General features: G+C 42.9%; 1 pseudogene; it reads left to right on the top strand.

The window, feature by feature from the left end:
* Window positions 1–1,760: 1,760 nt before the first annotated feature.
* Window positions 1,761–22,732, top strand: LOC144674443 (peptidyl-prolyl cis-trans isomerase FKBP1A-like; annotated as a pseudogene).
* Window positions 22,733–24,015: the final 1,283 nt, after the last annotated feature.

Genomic DNA, 24,015 nt, shown 5'->3' with positions numbered 1-24,015 from the left:
ATGATTGTGGCATGTAGCCCAGTGCTAAACACGCTGTTGAGTGGCTGCATACCCAGTGGGACCCTGGGTTCATGAGAGGGTGGCATCAACTGAAGCTAGCCTACACTTATTTAAGTGAGCTTACACCTCTTAAAGGGGTGGAACCTTCCAACTTTCCAAGCAGGAAGACATTGGAGCAATGGGGCAGCAAGCCAGGGAGAGGGGGCTTCCAGTTTCTCAGATACAGTGCCACAGGCATGAATTCAGGAAGGGAGGAGATAAGTCATCTATCTGAAGGCAGGGGGGTGAGGAGGAGGCCCTGCAGACAAGCGTTTTGAAGGGAATGGGAGCAGATAGCCATGGAGGTCAATGCCAGGAGTCTGACCCGCCAAGGGCCTAGATACAATGCTGGAAAATGTTTAGTGACCTTACACAGCTTGTCAAGGTCAGTGAATGCATCTTCAAATACCATCTTTTATCAATTGTAGCACCAATCTCACACACTGCTCAATATGCCACACGCCCATCAGTCACCCATCAACCATTTCTAGCAATCAGGCCTCAGGCCTAATATTCATATGCTTCACGTCATCCTCACTCACTTACCACTGCTGTTAGCCTCACACCCACAACTTGTAGTTTCCACATGCTTGCAGCTATTCAGCTACGAAAGGCACATCAATGAAACACATTGCAACACTCTCACTGACACTCTTCCACCTTTCGTGCAGGACAAGTTCATACATAACAAGAGGAAGCAGGAAAGAACTGGCAAGATCAGGCGCGACTGCATGTACTCAAACACTTGGAAGAGATGGTGCTGTGCATTATTGGCGCTGCTGTCACAGAGGCTGTTGCAACGGTGGGACCCATCCAGGATTTTAAAAAATTCTTTCATGGGATGCGGATGTCGCTGGCAAGGCCAGCATTTGATGCCCATCCCTGATCGCCCCTGAGAGCATTTAAGAGTCAACCACATTGCTGTGCGTCTGGAGTCACGTGTAGGCAGGACCAGGTAAGGATGGCAGATTTCCTTCTGTAAAGGACACTAGTGAACCTGATGGGTTTTTACAACAATTGATGATGGTTTAATGGTCACCATTACTGAGACTAGCTTTCAATTCCAGATCTTTTATGACAGTATGTTCCTGCCTCATGCACCTTTTCAAATACTTCACTCTTAACCCACAATCTACTATGAAATACAAGCTGTAGATGGTGTGACCATGTGCCTCTTACTTTCTATTTATCACATCTTTTCCCTTTCCCCAAACCTCCCCTTGTGCATTTATGCTTTCAGGTACCCAAGAATTTCTGCCTGCCAAGCCAGTCGTGCCTGCCAATGAAGGTTGAGAACAAAGACACACGTCTGAGGAAGAAGCATTGTGACCTGATTTGACACACATAGCCACCAGTTCAGATATTAGCACTGTATGTACATTAGACGGGAATATTGAGGTGGGTCCTGCCTGTGGTGAGTCACTGGGCAGGAGTGGGCCACAGCAAGGCAGGGGAAAGGTAGCACTTGTGCCAGCTTCACAGAGGGCAAGGTCGCAGACGGGTTCTACTGCAGAGGACTCAGGCAAGGTTTTCAATGGACCATCCTACAGGAAATGGCTGATGGACATGCACACAGAAATGTTCGGTCCATTGGCAGGTCCGCCGGAGATCCTGTTGTCACTGTCACTGAGCGTGGCGGGGTCTGGCTCCCAACTTGGCACAGGGCATCTCACAGAGCTTGGAACCCACCCTTTCCAGGGTGGTATGTGGTGGCCAGTTCCATGACATCACTTGCAGATGCAGCCGTGTTGCAGCAGCTGATGGCTGATCTCTCAGCTTCCATTGCAACCCGGGCAGAAAGAAGCCAACGTCTGAATGCTATAGTGGAAGCTCAGGCTGAGGTCGTGAAACCTCTGCTTGCTGCCAAGAAAGCTGAGCTTCATGCTATGCAGGCTCAGGCGCCTGTCATAGCTGCAGATACCAGTATTCAAAGGTGTCACAAGCAGTCCAGCAATCTAAGCTTCAGCAGATTACCAGGACTGCTGAGGTGCTACCCCAAGGAGTGGCAGTTCTACATTGCACAAGCCTGCTGTCCTCTCACAGCACAATAGCAGTCATGCTCCCACCACTTCCTCTCTGCCATTCACCCTGTTGTTGCCCTTCATCGAGGCAACCCAGACTGCTGCCACCCATGCAGAATTGGCAACGTCCAAACTCAGCTTTTCAAGGCCCAAGGCTGCTCAAGGATGTCCTCCATGGTCATCCAGAGTCTTCCCCAGTGAAAGGCAGCAGTCTCCAGCATATAATCTGCAGCCACTAGGGTGGCAATGTGTTGGAGGACGAGGCCAGGTAAAGGCAAGATAGGAGCTAAGGGAATGCACAAGGATGAATAGTTCAGTTTTGTCTGTAATATTGGAGGTGGTGTTGGAAAAGGTCGTTATCGTGTGGCTTTTTTTGTGGTGTATTTCATTTCAGGATTTTGGTCAGCAGGATGATGTGATGGTCCATAGGAGAACAGATGGAAACGTGGAGAATGGGCAATCGGGGCATACAGGGGAACCGGAGTCTGATTAGCTTGCTGACAGACAGTGTATCTGGAGCAATGGTGTCCCAGCTGCCTCCTTTCTTCCTCTTCCTCCTTCTCTTCATCCTCCTCCTGAGGTGGACACCAAAGGCCTGGTGGCCAAAGCTACATTCTCAGGTTGTGGAGGATGCAGCAGAAAAGCACAAATTGTGAGGCACGCTTCAGTAAGTAAGGTAGAATCCCTCCCATGCAGTCCAGGCAGTGAAACCACTGTTTCAGGTTACCAAGGGTCTGTTCCACAACATTCTTAGCAGCATGGCTCTGGCTGTAGAAAGGCTGTCCAAGTGTGGTGGGATGGCAGAGTGGAGTCACCAGCCACGTGTAGAGAGGGCAACACTTGCTGCCGAGCAGTCACCCTCTAGTTCAACATGGCAGCTCGAAGATGGTGACAGCCACTGGCAGTGCCATTCTCACTCTATGCTGTGACTGTAGATCCAGTTCAAGGAGGTGGCACAGTTTAGCATAGTCACTGTTGATGCTTCTCCTGGCTGAGCTGGCAGCAGGAGGAACGCTCTTTGCTCACACACAGTTCCTCTTCTCTGCTGCTTCTGCTCCATCTCCCTGCCATGCTGCAGCCCAAGAGGAACTGTAACTCCGACCACCACGACTGGGAGCAAGTTTTCTGCTCAGAAGCCTTTCAAATCCAGACCACCCCTCCCAAAGAGCTAACACCACTTCCCTATTGACTAAAATAACTTCTTCAGCTACTCCAAGAGCACAGTACACAATACTGTGTACTCCCTGGGGAGGCAGTGGCGTAGTAGTATTGTCACTGGACTAGTCATTCAGAGACCTGGGTTCAAATCCCACCATGGAACCATTGTTGATTGTTGTAAAAACCCATCTGGTTCACTAATATCCTTTAGAGAAGGAAATCTGCTGTCCTTACCTGGTTTGGCCTACATGTGACTCCAAATCCACGGCAATGTGGTTGACTCTTAAATGCCCTCTGAACAAGGGCAATTAGAGATGGGCAATAAATGCTGGCCTAGCCAGCAACCCCCACATCTCATGAACAAATAATAAAAAAAAAACTTCCACTAATTCTGCAACAGTAAAAGAAAGTTTAATGCACCTCACCTGAAAGTTGAATGGTGATTTTTTTTTTTAAACTGCGCTGGGAGGGTAGGGGCTGGGGAGGGGATTGGGAAGCGTGGGTGGGGTGGGTGCGTGGGTGGGATGAGTGGGGGGTGGGGTGGGGTTAGGGTGGGGAGGGGGGTGTCAGCTGTACTGCTGTTTATTTCTAACTAAACCAGGCAGCACACATCATTTATTTCACTTACGAGACCTGATGCTGATACATTCTAAATTACATACCCCTTGAGCTTAAATAGTTGGCTTGCCATCTCAAGACATCAGGGATATTTTCTGGGTACCTTCCTGGTCCATTTACAGTAGCTGATGTGTTTATCTTTATCTTTGGCTGCCCTGTTCCTGGCACTTGTTTCTATCCACAATGGCCCCATGGATTTATGCTGCACTCTGCCTCACTGCCAAAGGCCTCTGCCTCTGTACTATTCCCATAGATTGCCATATCTTGTTAGAACCACGTTTTAATGCCTTTTCTTCCAACAGTGTGAACATTTGTCAAGGTCGAGCAACTCACTCCCAAACCTTGTTAATTACTCTGGACATGGATCTTTCTAGATACAGTGTATTCTTGTTTAAGAGAGGGCATTGAGAGGAGCTGTGAGGTTCAAGATGGGAGGCTGGGTACCAAATCAGCAATGGATGCCGACTGACATCACTTTCTTCCCACTCTGCTGCTCCCAGTGCATGTACGAGACACACGGGGCAATGGGATTATCGCCCTTACAAATATAACAATCGGTACAGGGTGTGCAGGAAATCATCGGGAGTGGGCCCATTGCTGTTTTTCTTATCTGCCTGCTCCCATAGTGCTGAAATTAGCGATTCAAGAGAGTCATATTTTGTGTCTGGTGGGCTTGGTCTTTGTCTTTGTTGCCTGGACCTTGCGCATGACCTGAGTAGAGCACAGTGAGGAGAATTAGCCTAAGAAGGCTGCATGCTTGTGGCACCCACGCCCCCCCTCCCCCCAACCCGGTTTTCAGACCATTCAGTTAAATAGAAGGTAAGTCAATTGGGTTTTGTTAAAGAAGTCCAATGCATCCAGATTTCCTACTCAGCACTCTGTCAAAACCAATGCTTAGCACAGGTGTTAAAAAGCACAACCTTGACAGTGTTTGACATCAGATTTTAGGCTCTGCATAAATTGCAGAATGATTGTTTCAGAATATGAAGAGACAATTATTACACGATTTGCTGAAAGCACCTTGTATAAAGTTGGAAAAATTACATTACACTTGAGAATTTATACAATGTTACTAAATATTTTTTGGTTTGCATGTTAGCAAAGTCTCTTTTGATATTGCTGTACTGCTGTTTATTTCTAATTAAACCAGGCAGCACATATCATTTATGTCACTTACGAGACCTGATGCTGATACATTCTAATCAACCCCTTGAGCTTAAATAGTTGGCTTGCCATCTCAAGACATCAGGGATATTGTCTGGGTACCTTCCTGTTCCATTTACAGCAGTTGATGTGTTTATCACAGTGTGTGGACTTTATCTTTGGCTGCCCTGTTCCTGGCACTTGTTTCTATCCACAATGGCCCCATGGATTTATGCTGCACTCTGCCTCACTGCCAAAGGCCTCTGCCTCTGTACTATTCCCATCGATTGCCATATCTTGTCAGAACCACTTTTTAATGCCTTTTCTTCCAACAGTGTGAACATTTGTCAAGGTCGAGCAACTTACTCCCAAACCTTGTTAATTATTCTGAACATGGATCTTTCTGGATACAATGCATTCTTTTAGGTGTCAGCCTGGCTCGGTGGTAACACTATTGCCTCTGAGTCAGCTAATCGTGCATTCAAGTCACACTCCAGAAACTTGGGCACAAAATACAGGCTGATACTTCTGAGGGAATGCTGCATTGTCAAGGGCATTGTTTTTCAGATGACATATTCAACCTGGCCATAATTGGATGGATGGAAAACATTGGAAGAAACCATAGAGGCTCCCTTGGCATACTAGCCAATATTTATCCTTCAGCCAACAGCGCACAAAATATTTCTGGCCATTTAATTTAACGTTGTTTATGGGGCTTCTCTGTGAGCAAATTATTTCCTACAATTCACAAATTTCAATTCAAAATTTGAACAAACTAGTAGTTATTGTAGAATTATTTATCTGACTCCTGAAGTGTTTCACAGCCAAGTACTTTTGAAGTGCAGTCACCATTACCACATAGGTAAGCGAAGCAGTCCATTTGCACACAGCAAAGTCCAATTCTAAAGACCAAATGAGATGATTGACCAGTTAACTAGTTTTGATGGTATTTGTTAAGGGACAACCAACTGTTTCCCAGGGACCGTCACACTTTTGCTTGTCTCCCACCCCATTGTGTCACAATGAGGTCTGATGTACACAGTGCAAGGAAATCTCAATTTTGGGGCAGGTCATTAAATTACAATTCTTAGCATGAATAATAATAAACTAAGCTTTTGTGATAATGTGGTGTTCCTATAGCAACAGTGGCTGTAGTTAGACATGGACGTCAAAGCAGCCTACTGAGCAACAAAACACATTTGTTTAATTTAGTGTTTTGAAATTAAAATGATCTGAAGGAGATCTTTGAAGTCTTGTAGAAACTAATATGTGAAGTTTCATCTGCTGGGATACACTTTTCAAATGATAGTCTGATAAATTGTTATGACAGACACTCAAATCAGACTAGATTATCACTAACCCTCTTTACAAAAGGCTCACCAAAAGCACTAGACTTTTTAGAAATATTTGTTTTATACAGAAATTGAAAAGGGCCAGATTTTCTAAACACAGGCAAGTACATATGGTTAGACTTTTAAGAGCAAACTCATCTTCCTCTCTACTTCCATTCTGTCCTTCCAACACCACATCCTCCGACTTTCACACATTGATCAAATGGCATGTGACATTGTGATTAGCCTCCTCCAATGGGCACATAAGCCTCAAAATTAACCCAATATGCCCAGTAAGAATGGGGCAGGTTCAGGATAGGCACAAGAACCACCCGATTCTACTCATAAAATCATACAGAATACAATCGGGTGGGATGTAAGATGGGTGTCTCTCCTGACCTCACCCTATTCCCACTGGACATGTTAGTTAAAATCAGGGCTTAAAACCAACATTTTGACCAAACTTTGACCACCTGCATTCTTATGTGCTTCAGGGTGCTTTTGTTTGGTAATGTTCCTGTGAAGCACCTGGGGATGTTTTACTTCACTGAAGGCATTATACAAATGTAAGTTGTTATTGTATTTGGACTACCCCTTCTCTACTGCAGTCCTTTTTGCTACAAATACAATTTGCAAGGGCTTGTGCAACAGGACACCCCAGTACATATTGGCTCAGGATCAATTGACTCACTTAATCTGGTTATTGGGATTATACAGAAAAACACTTATATCGCACCTTTCACAACCTCAAGGCTCCCAAACTTGCTTTTGAAGTGTGATCACTGTTGTAATGTAGCCTATTCTAATGATACTATTAAGACAAATTTTTTTTAAAAGGACTGGATATATCTGCTGAAATGTACTATTTTCCTTCCGATTAATTGTACAGAATTTTAACTACTTTTAAGGTTTGGATGCAGGCCAGTGGGTTAAAGCTCTAAAAAATGCCAATGGTTTAGGAATCCTATGTGATCCCGCCCACTTCCAGGGTTCACGTGGGCGAGCAGGTATCCCCTGTGGAGCTGTTGGATAAGTAACTTGCTATTCACATAGTTAATTAATTATGATTTAACCCAGGATCCTGGCTTTAACAGCCCACACATGGATTTCTCGAATGGCGTGGAACTCACCAAGGTCAAACAGATGAAGACACAGTGTGGAACCATTGATCAATGAAACTGATGGGCTTTGAACGGTGAAACTGCAAAGCTACTGGTCTACCAATGCACATAGCATTTGTTCAGAAAGCCTGATTTCATTGCTTCACAGGTACCTTCCAAATTTTTAGGAGACATTTCACCTGCTTTGGACTTTACTCACCTTGATCTGCACTTTCCTGCTGTCAGCTGTCACTGCAGCATGGAAACACCTAGTGCAGCTCTATCTTGGACTTATGATGAGGAGGAAGAGGGGGTGCAACACCAACAGCAGCAGGAGCAACGCCTGCAGCAGCACCAGCTGCCTTCTCCATAGCAACACGCTGCACCACAGGGTAAGAGGAAATGGACACAGAGGTCCAGTGTGGACCTGATGGGACCTGGCCAATACAGTGGCCGTCAAGGTGACTATCACTGAAGGGCACCCTCTACTTCTCTCCCTCTCCCTGGAGCTGTGCGCTCTCTTCTGCAAAGAGAGAAAGCTGAGTTAGGAGTGTGAGAAATGGATTATGCAGAGTGGATGCAATGGCAACACTCGTGGAGGCTGCCTGTGAGGCATGGATGTGGATGTTAATAAGGTGAGTGTGAGTGTTCGCTGTTTAGATGGGGATAGAGGGGAATGAGTTCAGTTGCAATGTGTGCTGCTCTGAGGAGTGCAGTGCAGGAGGGTGTGCTGCGGAAGTCAGTAACACCTGAAACTGGAATGTCACTCACCTTTTCTGTGCCCACAAAGCCACTAAATCTCTTGGGACACTGTATCCATGTTCGAGGGGGCCACACTTCTGGTGCTGACTTCGTCGGCCACTTCCATCCGTACTTACTTGGTTTGACAGATTGGCCTTTTCCTCCTATTTGCAGGAAAAGCGTTTCACTTCGATCCCTCAGATTCTGCTGCATGATCTCCAGGGAAGAGTCAGAGACCCGGGGTAGCGATCTCACGTCTTCTTACTATCCCTGTGGTCACTGGAGCCTCAGGAACCCTAGGAATTCAGGGGTCCCTTTAACTAGAAATCCTTCCCTTGGCAGACATGTGTCATCACCATACCCAGGCTCTGCGATTAGTCAAGAAACTCAAAAATGGGATACTAATGTAATTATCATAAATTATTATCATTGCTACTTCATTTCTTACACTGTATCTATTCTTACCATTTATTTGTCTAAACCTGTGCAAGTAAGATGTCTGTTTCTCTTACCTTTTTTAAAACTTTTATTTTACTGGTCCGTTTGGGAAGTGAATGCAAGTTCCAAAATCTTTGACTGCCCCATTGCTGTTTGTGGGAGCTTGCTGTGTGCAAATTGGCTGCTTTGTTTCTAACCTTACAACAGTGACTACGCTTCGTAAATTACTTCACTGGGGTTGTGAAGCACTTTGGGATGACCTAAGGTCATGTAAGGTATTGTATAAATGCAAGTCTTTCTTTCCTTAAAGTGTCTAGTACAAACTACACAAGCAGATGATGAACACAGAGTTTTTAAATTCTCAGTTTCTATCTGGCTTCTGATTTGACAATGCAGGGCCAACTTGAGTTTATCTGAGCAAATGCTTTGGTTCTAGTGCTATTGACTAATTGCAAAATTGTCTCTCAAAATCCTAAAATGGCAGTTCCAGGGGATCTGACTGTAAAAGTTCACTTAGCTTTTCACACCATTTTCTGGTGCTGGAGCGACATCCTCGCTGTTACTTCACCAGTTAAACCATTAGAGAGGTGCATTACTGCAGGCGAATCCTGCTTGGTCTGACAGTAAAGCCAACAGAATGTGAGTGAATATACCCGCCCAACAGAAAATTGAAATAATTAGCATTCCTAATCCTTGCAGTTGAAATAAAAGAAAGACAAAGATTATCAACATAGCTTCCAAAGGCAGAAAACATCCTTTGATGTGAATAAAGTATAAGCGCTTAATCTAAATTCTAAATTTAAACTATCCCTCATTATACCAGGCATCTTACAATACTTGATAGACAACAGATATGAAAATGACTGAAATATGATCATTCAACAGCACAAGAAAAGAAAGATTAGCCAGAAATCAAACCCAACTGGATATAATATGTACAGTCAAACCTGAACTCGTAAAATTTCATGCATTAGCTATAATTCTGAACCAGGACGTAAGGTGAGGCCTATTGAAGTCTGTCCCTGCTATGTTTGAATGCCTGTAACCCATATAACAGAATGAGTTTAACATTCATTTAGATAGTTAAGTAGTCATATCCCATGAGGTTAACATCTGTGTGTGTCGTGTAGATGCTGTTTACAAAGGGGTCTGCCCAAAATAGTGGGAAGAATTTTTCCGTCGGCGATGGGTGGGTGGGCGGGGCCCGCTTGCCGATGTGTAAAATGACACGTGGTAATGTCGAGCGGGCGTCCCAACATCGCCGCGCATCCTTTAGATTGTCAGTTCGGCGGGTGCACAGTCGCGTCGGCTGCGTGCCCGCTGAACTGTCAAAGGGCTATTAAAGGCCATTAACAAAGTGATGAAAGCTGTTGAGGAAGCCGCCCGTCCAACATTAAGGTTGGCGGGGCAAGCGAAGAGACCAGGCGGCCTTCGCATTTTTCATGAAACCTCATCCACGGGCGGGATGAGGTTTCACGGAGGGTTTATTAATTAAATAAAATGTTTTGAAAAAATTAATGGAGATGTCCCAGCTCATGTGACAGTTTCCCATGAGAGGACATGTCCTTAAATTTTTTTTTCACCGTTGTTACGTTTTTCAAAACTTAATCTAATCTCCCTGAGGTGCGCGTGCGCGAAGGAGCGCAGACCCCAACTCAGGGAATCCCCCCCCCCGCCCGCACAGAGACCGCACAGCGCTTCTGGGTGTGCGTCATGTGTGTGGGCCTTAATTGGCCCGTCCATGTAAAATGGCGGCGCGCACCCAATCGGTGGGTGCCGATCGGGTGCGCGCTCACTCCAGCCCGCCCCCGCACAACACCCCCCCCCCCCAAACGGTCCGGGGGGTGGGGGGTTAGAATTCAGCCCAGTGTTTGCGGAGCGTGTTTATCCACTGACATTTTCACCATCGTTGTAAAATAGTTTTGAATTTTGGGTACAGGACAAAAAAAGACCATGGAGTTAAATTCATGATGACCTTCATTTCTCAAGGAAACAGAATTCATGATAAACCTGATGGAAGGTTTTAGCCCTGCCTGTCCCATAACATGTCATGCTGATGTGAATGATCTGTATGAATACATTGAGAATCTACATTGTCCTCTTCCCTTTCACTATACATCAACAGCATAAACCAGTCAAATTGCTGCTGTCCAACATAATTCCAAGATTCATTTATAAATGATCCTTGATCAGAATCAGTTTGAATAACAACAGTCACCACTTAAATGATGTTACATTTATCTGCTTTTTGGATGGTCAGCTTTGTTCGTTTAAATAAAGAGTGAGGCAATTATTCATGTAGCTTCACTGAACTACTGAAGATCTGTTGCCATGACAGATAGAGATCACAGCCTGCTACAATATTTCTAAAACAAACGCTTACATTTGACAGGAGTCTCCTACAGAACTAATTTCAGATTAGACACGACTGCTACAGCATACGTAGTAATAATTTACCTCTAACAACTTCATGGTCGTGTAGTGAATGCTGCAAGTTATCCCTCAATCTTCAATTCTTTGTGGTCAATTAAGAAAATTTCCGCTGTGAGGAAGAACCAGCCATGAATCATAAGGAATAAATCAAAGCCATTCCATTCATAGAACAGATAAGAATGCCAGGCCTTAATAAAACAGTTTTTGTGATAGAGAGGTTCAAAGCTGTTTTTATATTGTTCTTTAAGTTTGGGTTGTGAGATAACTCCTAGGATTTTTCCTGTTAAATGGACTCAGACCCGAATGCAGAGGCAGCATTGGCAAGTTGTGAGTGCACATAATTCCGCCTTCAATGATTTGTGCACATGTACCCCTGTTCCTGTATCCCCTTTAGAATTGTACCCTCCAGTTTATATTGCCTTTCTTCATTCGTCCTATCAAAATGTATCATTTTGCAATTCTTTCCATTCAATTTCACCTGCCACATGTCCGCCTAGTTCACCTGCCTGTTTTGAAGCCTATCACTATCCTTCTCGCAGTTCACTATATTTCTAAGTTTTGTCTCATCTGCAAATTTTGAAATGATGACCTGTTCACCCAAGTCTATGTCATAAATATATATCAAGAAATACAATGGCCCTAATACTGAGCCCTGGAAACATTACCTTCCTCCAGTCCGGTAAACAACCGCTCAGCATCACTTTTCTATTTCCTGTCCTTTAGCCAATTTTGTATCCATGCATCCACTGTCCTTTTAATTCTTAAGCCTTCAACTTTACTGGCAAGCCAATTATGTAGTACTTTACCAAAAGGTCTTTTGGAAGTCCATATACACCACATCACCCCATTACTCTCATCAACCCTCCCTGTTATCTCATCAAAAAACTCAATCAAGTTAGTTAAACACAATAGCAAGGGAAAGAAAAGTGTAAAGATGTAATGGTCAAAACATAAGAGGCTAAAAATGTGAGTATGTCTAGGTGAGGCTGTCCACTTCAAATCTTTGCGGGCACAAAGTGAAAATTTGGGGCAAGAAGTTGTGGCATAATTGAAGACAGGGCATGAGATCAAACTAGTTAGATACCTTTCAGGAGTGATGTAAATGAGGATCATGTTACAAAGGCATTTAAGATGGGGTTGAGTGATAGCAAAGAATTGTTGCACCTAATTTCCTTTTGTTTTATGTGTAAATTTTGTATTCTTGTATTCTTATACAATAGAGAGGTTGACATCAGACTTGGAAGAGTGAAGTCTTTGGGTGTGAATTGCTCTTAGTCAATCTTACTGAAGTACCGGCTATGGGCCTCACACAAGTGAGACAGCACAGCAATGTGTGACTTTAAACATTGCAGATCCATTTTCATAAAAATTAAAGCACATTGACACAAAGATCACAAGGTTTAATTTCCAAGTTAATTGGCAAAGACATCAGTAGGGAATGTTTTCTTAAATAAATGACAAAAGTCAAATAGCTAATGTGCATTAAATTACATAATGATTCCTGGTTTTTGGAGCCTGTCATATCCATTGATGGCATGTCATATTCATAACTTTAAACATGGACTGCATTCAGTATATAACTTTCTGGAATTGCCTTTTCTTTTAAAAGTGCACATTAAAAGGCTGCTAAGATAGCTGCAGAAAGTTAGGTGACTTTTGCAATTTCTGCAGAGACTCAGAACTACCTCAAGTCTCTAGGAAGTTCAATTGAGTGACCGTGGATGGGATGCTTCCCCTTCAATGGACATAACAAGCCAAAACCATTTGTGGAATTCACACTTCCTATTGTTTGTGGACTTTGCTAAAACTCAACGGACTCCTAGACTCACTGTCTCTGAGCTCAAAACTTAATGAAGAAACCTGGAGAGAAACCAATTCATCATAAGTAAGTGTGAATGGCCACCAACCATTCCCCCATTGTGTAGCAATAGCTTCTAACTTCAAATCATTCTAGGTACACAATAGAAGTATTGATCATGTAGTCCCATGACCAAAACTGACCACAGATAATTAATCTTATTACCCCAAGAGCCAGAGAGAAACCTGTCAGTTTGCAAAGAACACACCAAGCAGCAGTAGCAGCAGCAGCAAATGCAGCAACATCTATGCCTTATAACTGGAGACTGCAACATCATAAGGACTCTAAGCCTGTTCCTTTTCAAGTCCACCAGTACAGAAAACCAACCTCCTAGTAATAAGACTGCAAGCAATGAACTTCTTGATCTGTTGAAGATCCACCTCTTTAGGGAATCCTAAAAAAAACTTTGATAGATGACATTGGTGATCGATTCACCTAGCTACACTTCAAGAGCGGAAAAGAATCTCTTCTTCACCAAGCCTACACTGAGGTGAGGTGAGCCAATCATGGGACTTACAAACTATTCCTTTGTTTGTAAATTGTAAAAGTGCACTATCCGTGTGTGTGATTGACGTAGTGTTAGCTTTTCAGGCTGAATGTGTGAATGAATAGTTCTCTTTATTTAAACCGATGATAGGTGTGCTGCTAGTTATTCAAATTGACTGTACACCCAGGGGTTAAGAAACACCCCCATCTTCCTTTTCAAAAACGCACTGATTATAGACAGTAAGGGGAGGGCACAAGGGTTTCTGTTCTCTCTCATCCCTGTCCATAACAACCTCAATGGAAGAATTCCTTGGTTATAGGTCAGCAAAACCCTGCTGCTTCCCTCTGCAACCACTTTGTTTCTGCAAACTTCTTCCTCGGCCTCTCCTCCTCTTGCGGCATCACCTGTCACTGCCTCTTGTCCAAAGTCAGTCAAATGCCTCCGTCCTGAGCTTCTGCTGTGAACAATGTATAACAGGAACACCATTCTGGCAGCTCCGCCTTTATTGTAAGGAACTTGCAATCCATTCCAAATGTTTGACCCACTGTTTCACCAGCCGTGCCTGCTGAGTGATGTTCTTGTCTGCCTAATGGGCATCATTGTATACATGCTCCCACGGAACACAGCGATGTGTGGTGATATCCTTTGTCCCTTTTCAAGGAGTCAACTGTGAACCTGATTTTGCCTTGGAAGGGTTGGGGCAGAATTTTTTGCTTGGCATGTGGGTGCGTGCTCGAGCGTGAAATAGCGCATGATGACGTCGGGCAAGTGTCCCAACATCACACACTCATGTGACATTAAGGCCATTAACGTTGTAATTGATGGAGATTTTTTGTTGCCCACCCAACATTACGGTTGCCGGGCGGGCGAATCGGCCAGGCGGCCATTGCCGTTTTGAGGAAATCTCATCCAAGGGCAGGATGAGGTTTTCGATGTTAATTTAAAAAAATGTATATAAATGCTTGGACAGAATTTTATGTGCAGGTGGCTGATTCTGATGCATGGACATTTATTTTCAGCATTTCAAAATCTTTATTTATAGCTTTTGGATTCTTCAGCTCCCTGAGGCAGCTCTCTGCCTTCAGGGAGCTTTCCTTCCACACTCCCCAGCGCCCGCGCTGACTTCAGCGCTCGCCCTCCTCCCACCCCCACCCCGGCAGCGCTGAACATTTCAGCACGCCTTTCATGCTGGCTGGCTGTTAATTGGCCAGCCAGTGTGAAATGGCGGTCGGGGGCCGATTGCAGTCAGCGGTCCATTCCCCAGCCGTTCCTGGACCCGCCGATCACGGGCGCCTGCAGAACTAAAACTCCTGCCCTTGGAGAATCTCTGGGTTTTAGTGGATATGTATATTGTGAACATTCTCAGATAAACACATTTACAGACACAATACTTTCCATGTGGTTGCAACATGTGGATAGTAAAACTGGAATCCTCTTCTACTGAAGAATTGAAATTATGTGCAAGTGCTTAAAGCATATCATGTGCGCAGCTGATGGTACTCAATATACTTAGAATGATGCACCTTTTCTAAATTTGTATCTATTTCTCCAATTCCTGCTGAATCCCAATGTTGAAATTTTATGGGCACAAGTAAGTCAAAAGGGACCATGTGTGTTTGCAATTAAGAAAGGGATACACAAAATAAGAACGACGTTGAGTCTCCAGCTGCTGTTTGACAGAGCCTTGGAGTACAAAAAGTGTAATATTCTCTTTACTTTTAATGGTAATTATAAACAGAGGGCTGATGTTGTTTCTTAGTTGAAAGTCTCATTTCAGGCGATGGCACAAATCCTGACAGACTTCCTTGTTGAAGGAGAGTCTCCTCACATAGTAATCCCTATGATAAGTAGACTCCTTACACAGTATCCCCAATGAGACTGCACAGAAGGAGGTCATTTGGCCCATCATAGCTGTGCCAGCTCTTTAAAAGAGCTATCCAGTTAGCCCCATGGGTCTGTGCCATAGCCCTGTGAGTATCTTCCTTTTAACTAGTTATCCAATTCCCTTTAGGTGATCACTATGAAATCTGCTTCCACCACCCTTTCAGGCAATGCATTCCAGATCTCAGTAACTTGATGTGTCAAAAATGTGTCAAGTAGCTTTTAGCTCTTTTGCCTGTCACTTTAACTCTGTGATGCTCTGGTTACTGACCCTTGTGCTACTGGAAACAGTTTCTCCTGAATTATCCAATCAACATCATGCATGATTTTGAACATCTCTATCGAATCTCCATTTAACCTTCTTTGCATTAAGGAGAACAAACCTAGCTCCTCCAGTCTCTCCACCTAAATTAAGTCCCTCCTCCTTGGTTCCATTCTAGTAAATCTCTTCCAATCTAAGGCCTTGGCATTCTTCCTAAACTGTAGTAACTAATGTTTTGTAAAGGTTTGGCATAACGTCCTGGCTGTTATTCTCTATTCCTCTACACATACAGTCAAGGATACCATATGCTTTTTTAAAGCACCCTACTCAACATGTCCTGCCACTTTCAAAGACAAGTGCACATATTCCCTAAGGTCTTTCTGTTCCTCCTCTTCCCTTTAAAATTGTAGCATTTAGTTTATATTTCCTCTCCTCATTCTTTCTATCAAAATATATCTTTTGACACTTCACTGAATTAAATTTCATCTGTGATGTGTCTGCCCATTTCACCAGTTCAGATGTAGTGTATTGAAAATTGTATTGTGCATTTTGTCCACTTGAAGCTACAATATACACATGGGCCACCAGAGAGAGTCTACTAGGAAAAAATAAATGATAAAGAAGGATCCATGTTTAATAGCTTGTGCAGTTCTAATTCTAAATGTCTGGCTGAATGTATAATTGTTTCTGTCCCAAGAACCTCACACTGTCTATGTCCTCATGAATTCTGTTGCAATCCTTCTCAACATTTATTATATTTCTGAGTTCTGTGTCATCTGCAAACTTTGAAAAAAATGTCCACAATACTGAAGTCCAGGACATTAATAAATATTTTAAAAAGCAGCGGTCCTAATACTGGCTACTGGAGAACATCTCTTTACATGTCCCTCCAGCCTGAATAACAGCTGTTTACCACTACTCTCTGTTTTTTGTCCCATTGTCAATTTTGTATCGCTGCCTCCTCTGTCCCTTTAACCTGTTGTGGTAACTTTGACAAACAGACCACATGAGGCTCAGGTACAGGTCATGATCGTTTATTCGAGCAATTGCAAGGAAGGAACCATCTCAAGGCAGCTTGAGATAGCACTCTGCTAAATTACAAGTGTTCAGCATATTTATACTTTACTGATCACGTATATCTCTGGCATCAGGTACACCCCACTTTTCACCCAGGCAGAGACCTTCCCTCCTATCTAAGCTGGGACCATCTGTCCTTCCCCTATCTGTTGAAGAGCACACTTAATCTTAGTTGTTTTCCAACCTAAGTCTCCAGTCTGACTCCCAGAACACCCAATCTATCTTATTTTTAATTCTTTCATGTCCAGTCTACCTCCCAGGACCTTGCTGGTGATTGCAAGCCCTGCAGGTGTACAAAGTTCATCTGGTTTAACTGTTTAACTGTTGATTTATTGGTTTGTGCTGGCCTGCCTATAGATTCTAATTTAAGCAACTCATTCCCTTATAATGAATTCTCTCTTACCATAAATTCTTACTTACTTTCTTCCCCTAACAAACCCCATGGGCTTTAATTTTGCTTACAAGTCTATTAAATGGTACTTTGTCAAGCACCATTTGAAAGCCCGTATACACATCATCAGCCCACTACCCTCATCAACCCTCTGGGGTACTTCGTCAAAGAACTCAGACACGTTAATCAAAAATCCATGTTGGCTTTCATTAATTAGTCCAAACTTTTCCAAGTACCAGTGAGCATTTTTCAAAATTACTGTCTCTAACAGGTTCTCCACCATCGATGTTAGGCTGACTGACTCTTATGAAGTGCTTGGTTAGTACTTCAACTATTCCATGTGCTTCCACAAGATCTATTTCATGTTTGGTCTTTAACTGACCACACCTTTCCTTTGACTATCTTTTTACAATTGATTTACTTATTCTCAATTTTTGGATTCCTTTTCATGATGGCTGCTGATCTATTCTCATATTCCCTCTTTGTCCCTCTTATTCCCTTTGTTAGATTTTCTCCACGCTTTCAGTATGCAGTTTGGTTCTCTACTCCATTTCTGTATTACTTGTCATATCCTCCTTTTTCTGTTTCATATTAATCTTCATAGCTTTAGGCATTAGGGAGATCCAGGTACGGATGCACTTCCTTTGAGGGAGCTTGTGAATTCTGTACCCAAACCATCTGCTCATTAGAGGCCTCCTATTCTTCAATTTTGACTTTCCCACAAATTTTTGATTCCAATCCACCTTGCCTGGTTCCTTTTTTAATTAACTGAAATTAGTCCTTTTCTAGTTATGTACAATTACACGCAATTTGTTTCCAGATCCTTTCCCATAACTTATCTAAATCCCTGACAATATTGTGATCCCAAATACTCAACAGAAACATGTTGTTCAATGGATAGTCACCTCACACAGTGTTCTAAGAACATAAGAACATAAGAAATAGGAACAGGAGTAGACCATTCGGCCCCTCGAGCCTGCTCCGTCATTCAATAAGATCATGGCTGATCTTCTTGTGTTTCGATTTCCACGTTCCCATCTAACCCCGATAACCTTTGAATGCCTTGCCTAACAAGAATCTATCTACCTCCGCCTTGAAAATATTCAATGACCCCGCCTCCATCACCTTCTGAGGCAGAGAATTCCAAAATTACACAACCCTCTGAGAGGAAAAAATTCTCCTCATCTCTGTCTAAAAAGGGTGACCTCTAATTTTAAAACAGTGCCTCCTAGTCCTGGACTTACCCACAAGAGGAAACATCCTTTCAATGTCCACTTTGTCGAGGCTGTTCAGGATCTTGTATACTTCAATCAAACCACCCCTCACTTTTCTGAACTCCAGTGGAAACAAGCCCAGTCTGTCTAATCTTTCCTCATGAGACAGCCCACTCATTCCAGGTATCAATCTAGTAAACCTCCTTTGAACCACCCCCAATGCACTTACATCCTTCCTGAAATAAGGAGACCAAAACTGCACACAGTATTCGAGGTGCGGTCTCACCAATGCCCTGTATAATCAAATCATAACATCCTTACTTTTCTGTTCAATCCCTCTCATAACAAAGGATAGCATCCATTAGCATTCTTAATAACTTGCTGTACCTGCACACCCACTTTTTGTGACTCGTACTAGAACATCTAGATCCCACTGTACCTCAGAATTATGCAGCCGTTCTCCATTTAAGTAGTACTCTGTTTTTTTTTGTTCTTCCTGTTAAAGTGAACAACTTCACATTTTCCCACACTAAACTCAATTTTCCCACTCATTCAACCTATCTATATTCATCTGCAACCTCATGTCCTCCTCAAAACATACTTTCCTACCTATCTTTGTGTCATCTGCAAATTTAGCTACCATGTCTTCACTCCCCTCATCCAAGTCATTGACGTAAATCATAAAAAGTTGAGGTCCCAATACAGGCCCCTGCAGGATGGCCACTCATCACATCCTGCCAATCAGAAAAAGACCCATTTATGCATAATCTCTGCTTTCTGCCAGCCAGCCAATCTTCTATCCATCTTAATATGCTACCCCCTACACCATGTGCTTTTATTTTCTGTAATTATCTTTGATGTGGCACCTTATCAAATGCCTCCTGGAAATCCAAGTACAGTACGTCTACAGGCTCTCCTTTATCCACTGTGCATGTTACTTCTTCAAAAACTCCAATAAATTGGTTAAATATGATTTTCCTTTCACAAAACCATGTTGACTCTTTTCGATTGCCTTGACCACTTCTAAGTGCCCAGCTATAGCCTCCTTAATGATCGATTCCAATAACGTTCCCACGACAGACGTCAAGCTAACTGGCCTATAGTTTCCTGTTTTCTGCCTCCCTCCCTTCTTGAATAGAGGGGTTATATTGGCTATTTTCCAATCTGATGGAACCTTTCCAGAATCTAGCGAATTTTAGAAAATTAACACCAGCGCTTCGACTACCGCATTAGCCACCTCTTTTAACACCCTAGGATGTAGTCCACTGGGTTCCGGAGACTTGCCAGCCCGCAGCTCCATTAATTTGCTCAGTACCATTTCCCTAGTGATTTCAATTTCACCAAGTTCCTTTCTCCCATTCACCTCCTGATATTGATTTATTTGCAGCTATTACTGGAATGTTTTTTGCATCCTCTATCGTGAACACAGAAGCAAAATGCTTGTTCATTTCTTCCATCATTTCCTTATTATCTACTATTAACTCTCCACTGTCACTCCCTAGAGGACCAACACTTACTTTACTTACTCTTTTCCTTTTTAAGTACCTGTAGAAACTCTTGCTACCCATTTTTACATTTCCAACTAGCTTCCTCTCATACTCTAATTTCTTTCTCCTGGTTAACCTTTTAATCATTCTCTGCCATTCTTTATATTCTGTCCAATGATCTGTCCTGCCACTCATCTTTGCAGAGTTGAATGCTTTTTCCTTAAGTTTGATGCTTTCCTTAATATCTCTAGTTAACCACAGTTGGTGGGTCCTCTCCTTAGAATTTTTCTTTATAGTAGGAATGTATTTATTCTGAATACTCTGAAATATCCCTTAAATATCTGCCACTGCTTCCCTATTGATCTATCCTCTAGCCTAGTTTCCCAGTTCATTTCAGCTTGCTCAGCTTTCATACCCACATAGTTGCCCTTATTTAAGTTTAAGATACTAGTCTTGGACCCACTCCTCTCAAACTGGATGTAAAATTCAATCATATTGTGGTCGCTGTTACCTAGGAGTTCCTTTACTCTGAGGTCATTAATTAATCCTGTCACATTACCCAATACCAAGTCCAATATAACCTGCTCTCTGGTTGGTTCCAGAACATGCTGCTTTAAGAAACTATCTCGAAAGCATTCTAAGAACTCCTCATCCAGGCTACTGCTGCCAATCTGATTTTTCCGGTTTACGTGTAGATTAAAATCACCCATGATTATTGCCGTCCCTTTATCACAGGCACACAATGTTTTCTCTTGAATACTTTGCCTTACACTGTGGCTACTGTTAGGGGGCCTGTAGACCACTCCTACTAATGACCACTCCCACTAATTTCCATTCTCTATTAAAATGTAGACTCCTCACACAGTATTCCCTGTTGTTGGAGATTTTCCCCTTGCAGTGATCCTTGGTGGGGTTGAAGTAACTTATGTTAATACAATTTTGGACTGCTTGGCAAAGCAGCAAATTCCGATGGTCATCTTTAACAGAATCTGATTTCCCCAGCCCTTCTGTCTTGTTATTTTGTCTCCTCCAAAATGCTCTGCAAACTGAGACTTATCAATGCATGATGACACTGCTTGGACTGAGACAGTCCAGTACTTTTGTTCAACAATTACTTGTTTAACTGGTTATCCATGTATGAAATATCAGCCAGCATTTTCTCTGGTAGATGCTGATAGAACTACTGTGTATTTTCAGCCTTTTTCCATTTTTATTGCCATCAAATACTTCCTGGTTTGGTACAATATGTCACACAAATAATTGCGGCAGTAAGGGCACCCTCCCTAAAGCTGCTGGGCCCTCTTTAAATGTGCCCTTCAGGGTCCAATGACACCAACGGGTCACCCATCTGTTGTTTTAACTGGAAGTCTGAGTGGAGGAGCAATGCTGACTTCCCCACCAGACAAAAACTGCCAGAAGCCAGATTGAAGGAAAGAGCAGGTCCAACATGAAACAAAAATAACACCCAAGCCAAACAACACAGAGCAGAAGCAGTAGCGCAAGTGCTGAAATAAGCCAACCTGGGCATATTTTGATCGATTTCTTGGAGCCTCTGACTAAATCTGCACTGAACCAGGATTGGAAATACGCCAACAAACCCAACGATATATGTCAGCTTTTGCCTTTGACTTGTTTCTAATTAGTATCTGTAGCTATCGTTCCTTTTAAAAGAATAGCGATGTGCAGAAATCAAAATGGAACAGTGTTAGAAGCAAAAATGAAAATAATTTTGGGCCCAAAATGAAACAAAGCCAGTGATTTCCTGTCCTCGTCCCCTTAACGTGGTTTTCATCTCCTTGAATGTAATTAGAATGTGGCCTATGACTGTTTGGATAAACGGTTACATTGGAGAAAACCAAATCCAATTGTGCACCAAAGATAGTGTTTAAGTCAAACAAATGAAGGGTTGGTGATGTTAAAAAAACATTCCTGTAATAGACAGCAAGTTTCAAGCTATTTCCAGATAATAAAGATTAAACCGAATTAAACTGGATCGACCCTGCTCCATTCTAATCCCATTTGCTCCCTTCAATTCTGTTAAACTCAAGAGAATAGTTCAGCTGACCTCAGTGTTGAACTTGTTAAGAACATGGGGCCAATTTTAACAGCCTCTGCCCACCATAACCAGGGTGGTGGGACTGAAAATAGGGTGGTCTATCAATGCCCCATTTACGCAAGAACTCAGGCATACTGTCTACTTATGTAGCTATCTGAGATGAGTGGCTGGAGTAGGAAAGGAAGGAGACCCGTCTTATACAGAACCTTTCACATGACATCTCGAAGCACTTCACAGCCGGTTAAGCATTTTGATATATAGTTATTATGTATTGATATATAGATTATTTTTGTAACGTAGGAAGCACAGCCACCAATTTCCGCGCAGTTAAGCTCCCACAAACAGCAATATGATACTCCAGCCCCCCCTCCCCCAGCACGTTAGGACAAACCTTTCCCAAGGCTGGGCCGTTCTGTGTGGTTCACTATATAGGGTCACTGAAGGATGGAACAAAGTTTGATTATTCTCAGGACTGAGCTCAGCCATTTAAATTTAAAATCGGTGAAAATCAGGTTATCAAGGGCTGGGAAGAAGGATTAGTTCAGATGAGCGTTGGACAGACAGCAAAACTAACCTGCACCTCTGACTATGCTTATGGAGCTGCTGGCCACCCTGGCGTCATTCCACCTAATGCTACTTTGATTTTTGATGTAGAGCTCCTGAGACTCGAGTGAAATCATTATTCGGTTTGTCTCCTGCTTTTGGCACACAGACATGAGCAAGCTTGAAGATTGTGCATTGAATATGCAGGGCTTGGCTACAATCACACTACATTTACCTTCCCCATCCACAACCCGCTGTATGTCAGCAACAAATCTGCTTCTCTCATGTTCCTTTTGGGCTGTAACTTAAAACCTGATGATCTTAATCCTGAACTTTAGTTTTTTATTTTTTTAAAGGAAATCATGCTTTGCTTTCTGATAATTCTAAGTTGTGCATGATCAAGAATGAACATCAAGCTGCCTGTTAGTAAAAAAGGACAGCTGATCATTTATGACATACTTGTTTTTAGTGATATTGGTTGAGGATAACATTGGCCCAGGATAGCGGAGTGAGCTTCCCTGCTCTTCTTCCAATAATGCCGTGGGATCTTTTAAATCCACAATGTCTCATGCAAAATATGTCATCTCTGTTATCACAACATTCTCTCAGTACTGCCACCTCAGTTATCACAACATTCCTTCAGCCTAAGTTTTATGATCAGGTCTCGGGAGAGAAGGACTTAAAATCATAATCTTCTGACTTTGGTTTCCCATCTCTGTCTCAGCTCATCTGCTGCTGCAACCCTCGCCGTGCCTTTGTTATGTTGAGACATGAGACAATGCTTTCCTGGCTGACCTCCCATCTTCCCACCTCTGTAAACTGGAGGCCATTCAAAATTCTGCTGCCAGTGCTCCAGCTTGCACAGACCCCTGTTCACCCATTACCCCATGTGCTCACTGAACTATATTAGTTCCTGCTCAAGGAATGTCTCCGTTTTTAAATTCTCATGTATGCATTTAAATTCCTCAATGGCCTCACCCCTCCCTATCTTTGCAACCTCCTCCATTTCTAGAACCATCTTAGAACTTTGCCGTCTTCCAGTTTTGGCCTTTTGCATATCCCTGGATTTCAGCACCCCACCATTGGTGGTTGTAGCTTCAGCTGCCTCAACCCTAAGCTCTGGACTTTTTGAACTAAACCTCTCTGCCTCTCTCTTAGGTTTTAAGGACCATCTTAATAAATACTTATTTCGTTGCCCCAATATCACTTTGTGTGGTTCAATGTCAAATTGTGCTGATATTTCTCCTGAAAAGTGGAAAGTTGTTACTTAGACATGCTATATAAAGGTAAGTTGCTGTTGTATACTGAAAATGAGACCTCCATATCTGTAGATTGAATATCATAAAGGAATAATCTGATTTGCGGAGAGAAAGGCACTTGTATGTGTAGCAATAGCCTGCCCAGGTGATGTGCATTGTTCTTCATATTCTTGTGTGGAGCATAAACACCAGCAGAGGCCTGTTGTGCTGAAAGGCCTGTGTCAGTGCTGTAAGTACTATGTCATCCTGTAAATATTTATTGTAGACATCTTTTAAACTATGTAGCGTGATTAAACCAAAGAATGCTGGAAATGCCCAGCAGTAGTTAAGATCTGTACAGGGAAACGACAGTTTTACATTCTTGAGTGCAGACCATCCCTTTGGAACTGAACCGTTGGCCTATCTGAGTCAACCTGTTGTGTACATTCAGGTTTTTTTTTCTGTTTTAACTTTTACATTGAATACCTGATGACTGCTC

The sequence above is a fragment of the Cetorhinus maximus genome, chromosome 3 (assembly GCF_964194155.1).
Source record: "Cetorhinus maximus chromosome 3, sCetMax3.hap1.1, whole genome shotgun sequence".
NCBI lineage: Eukaryota > Metazoa > Chordata > Chondrichthyes > Lamniformes > Cetorhinidae > Cetorhinus > Cetorhinus maximus.
The sequence above is the reverse complement of the archived record's forward strand: the minus strand, read 5'-3'. Positions and strand labels throughout refer to the sequence as shown.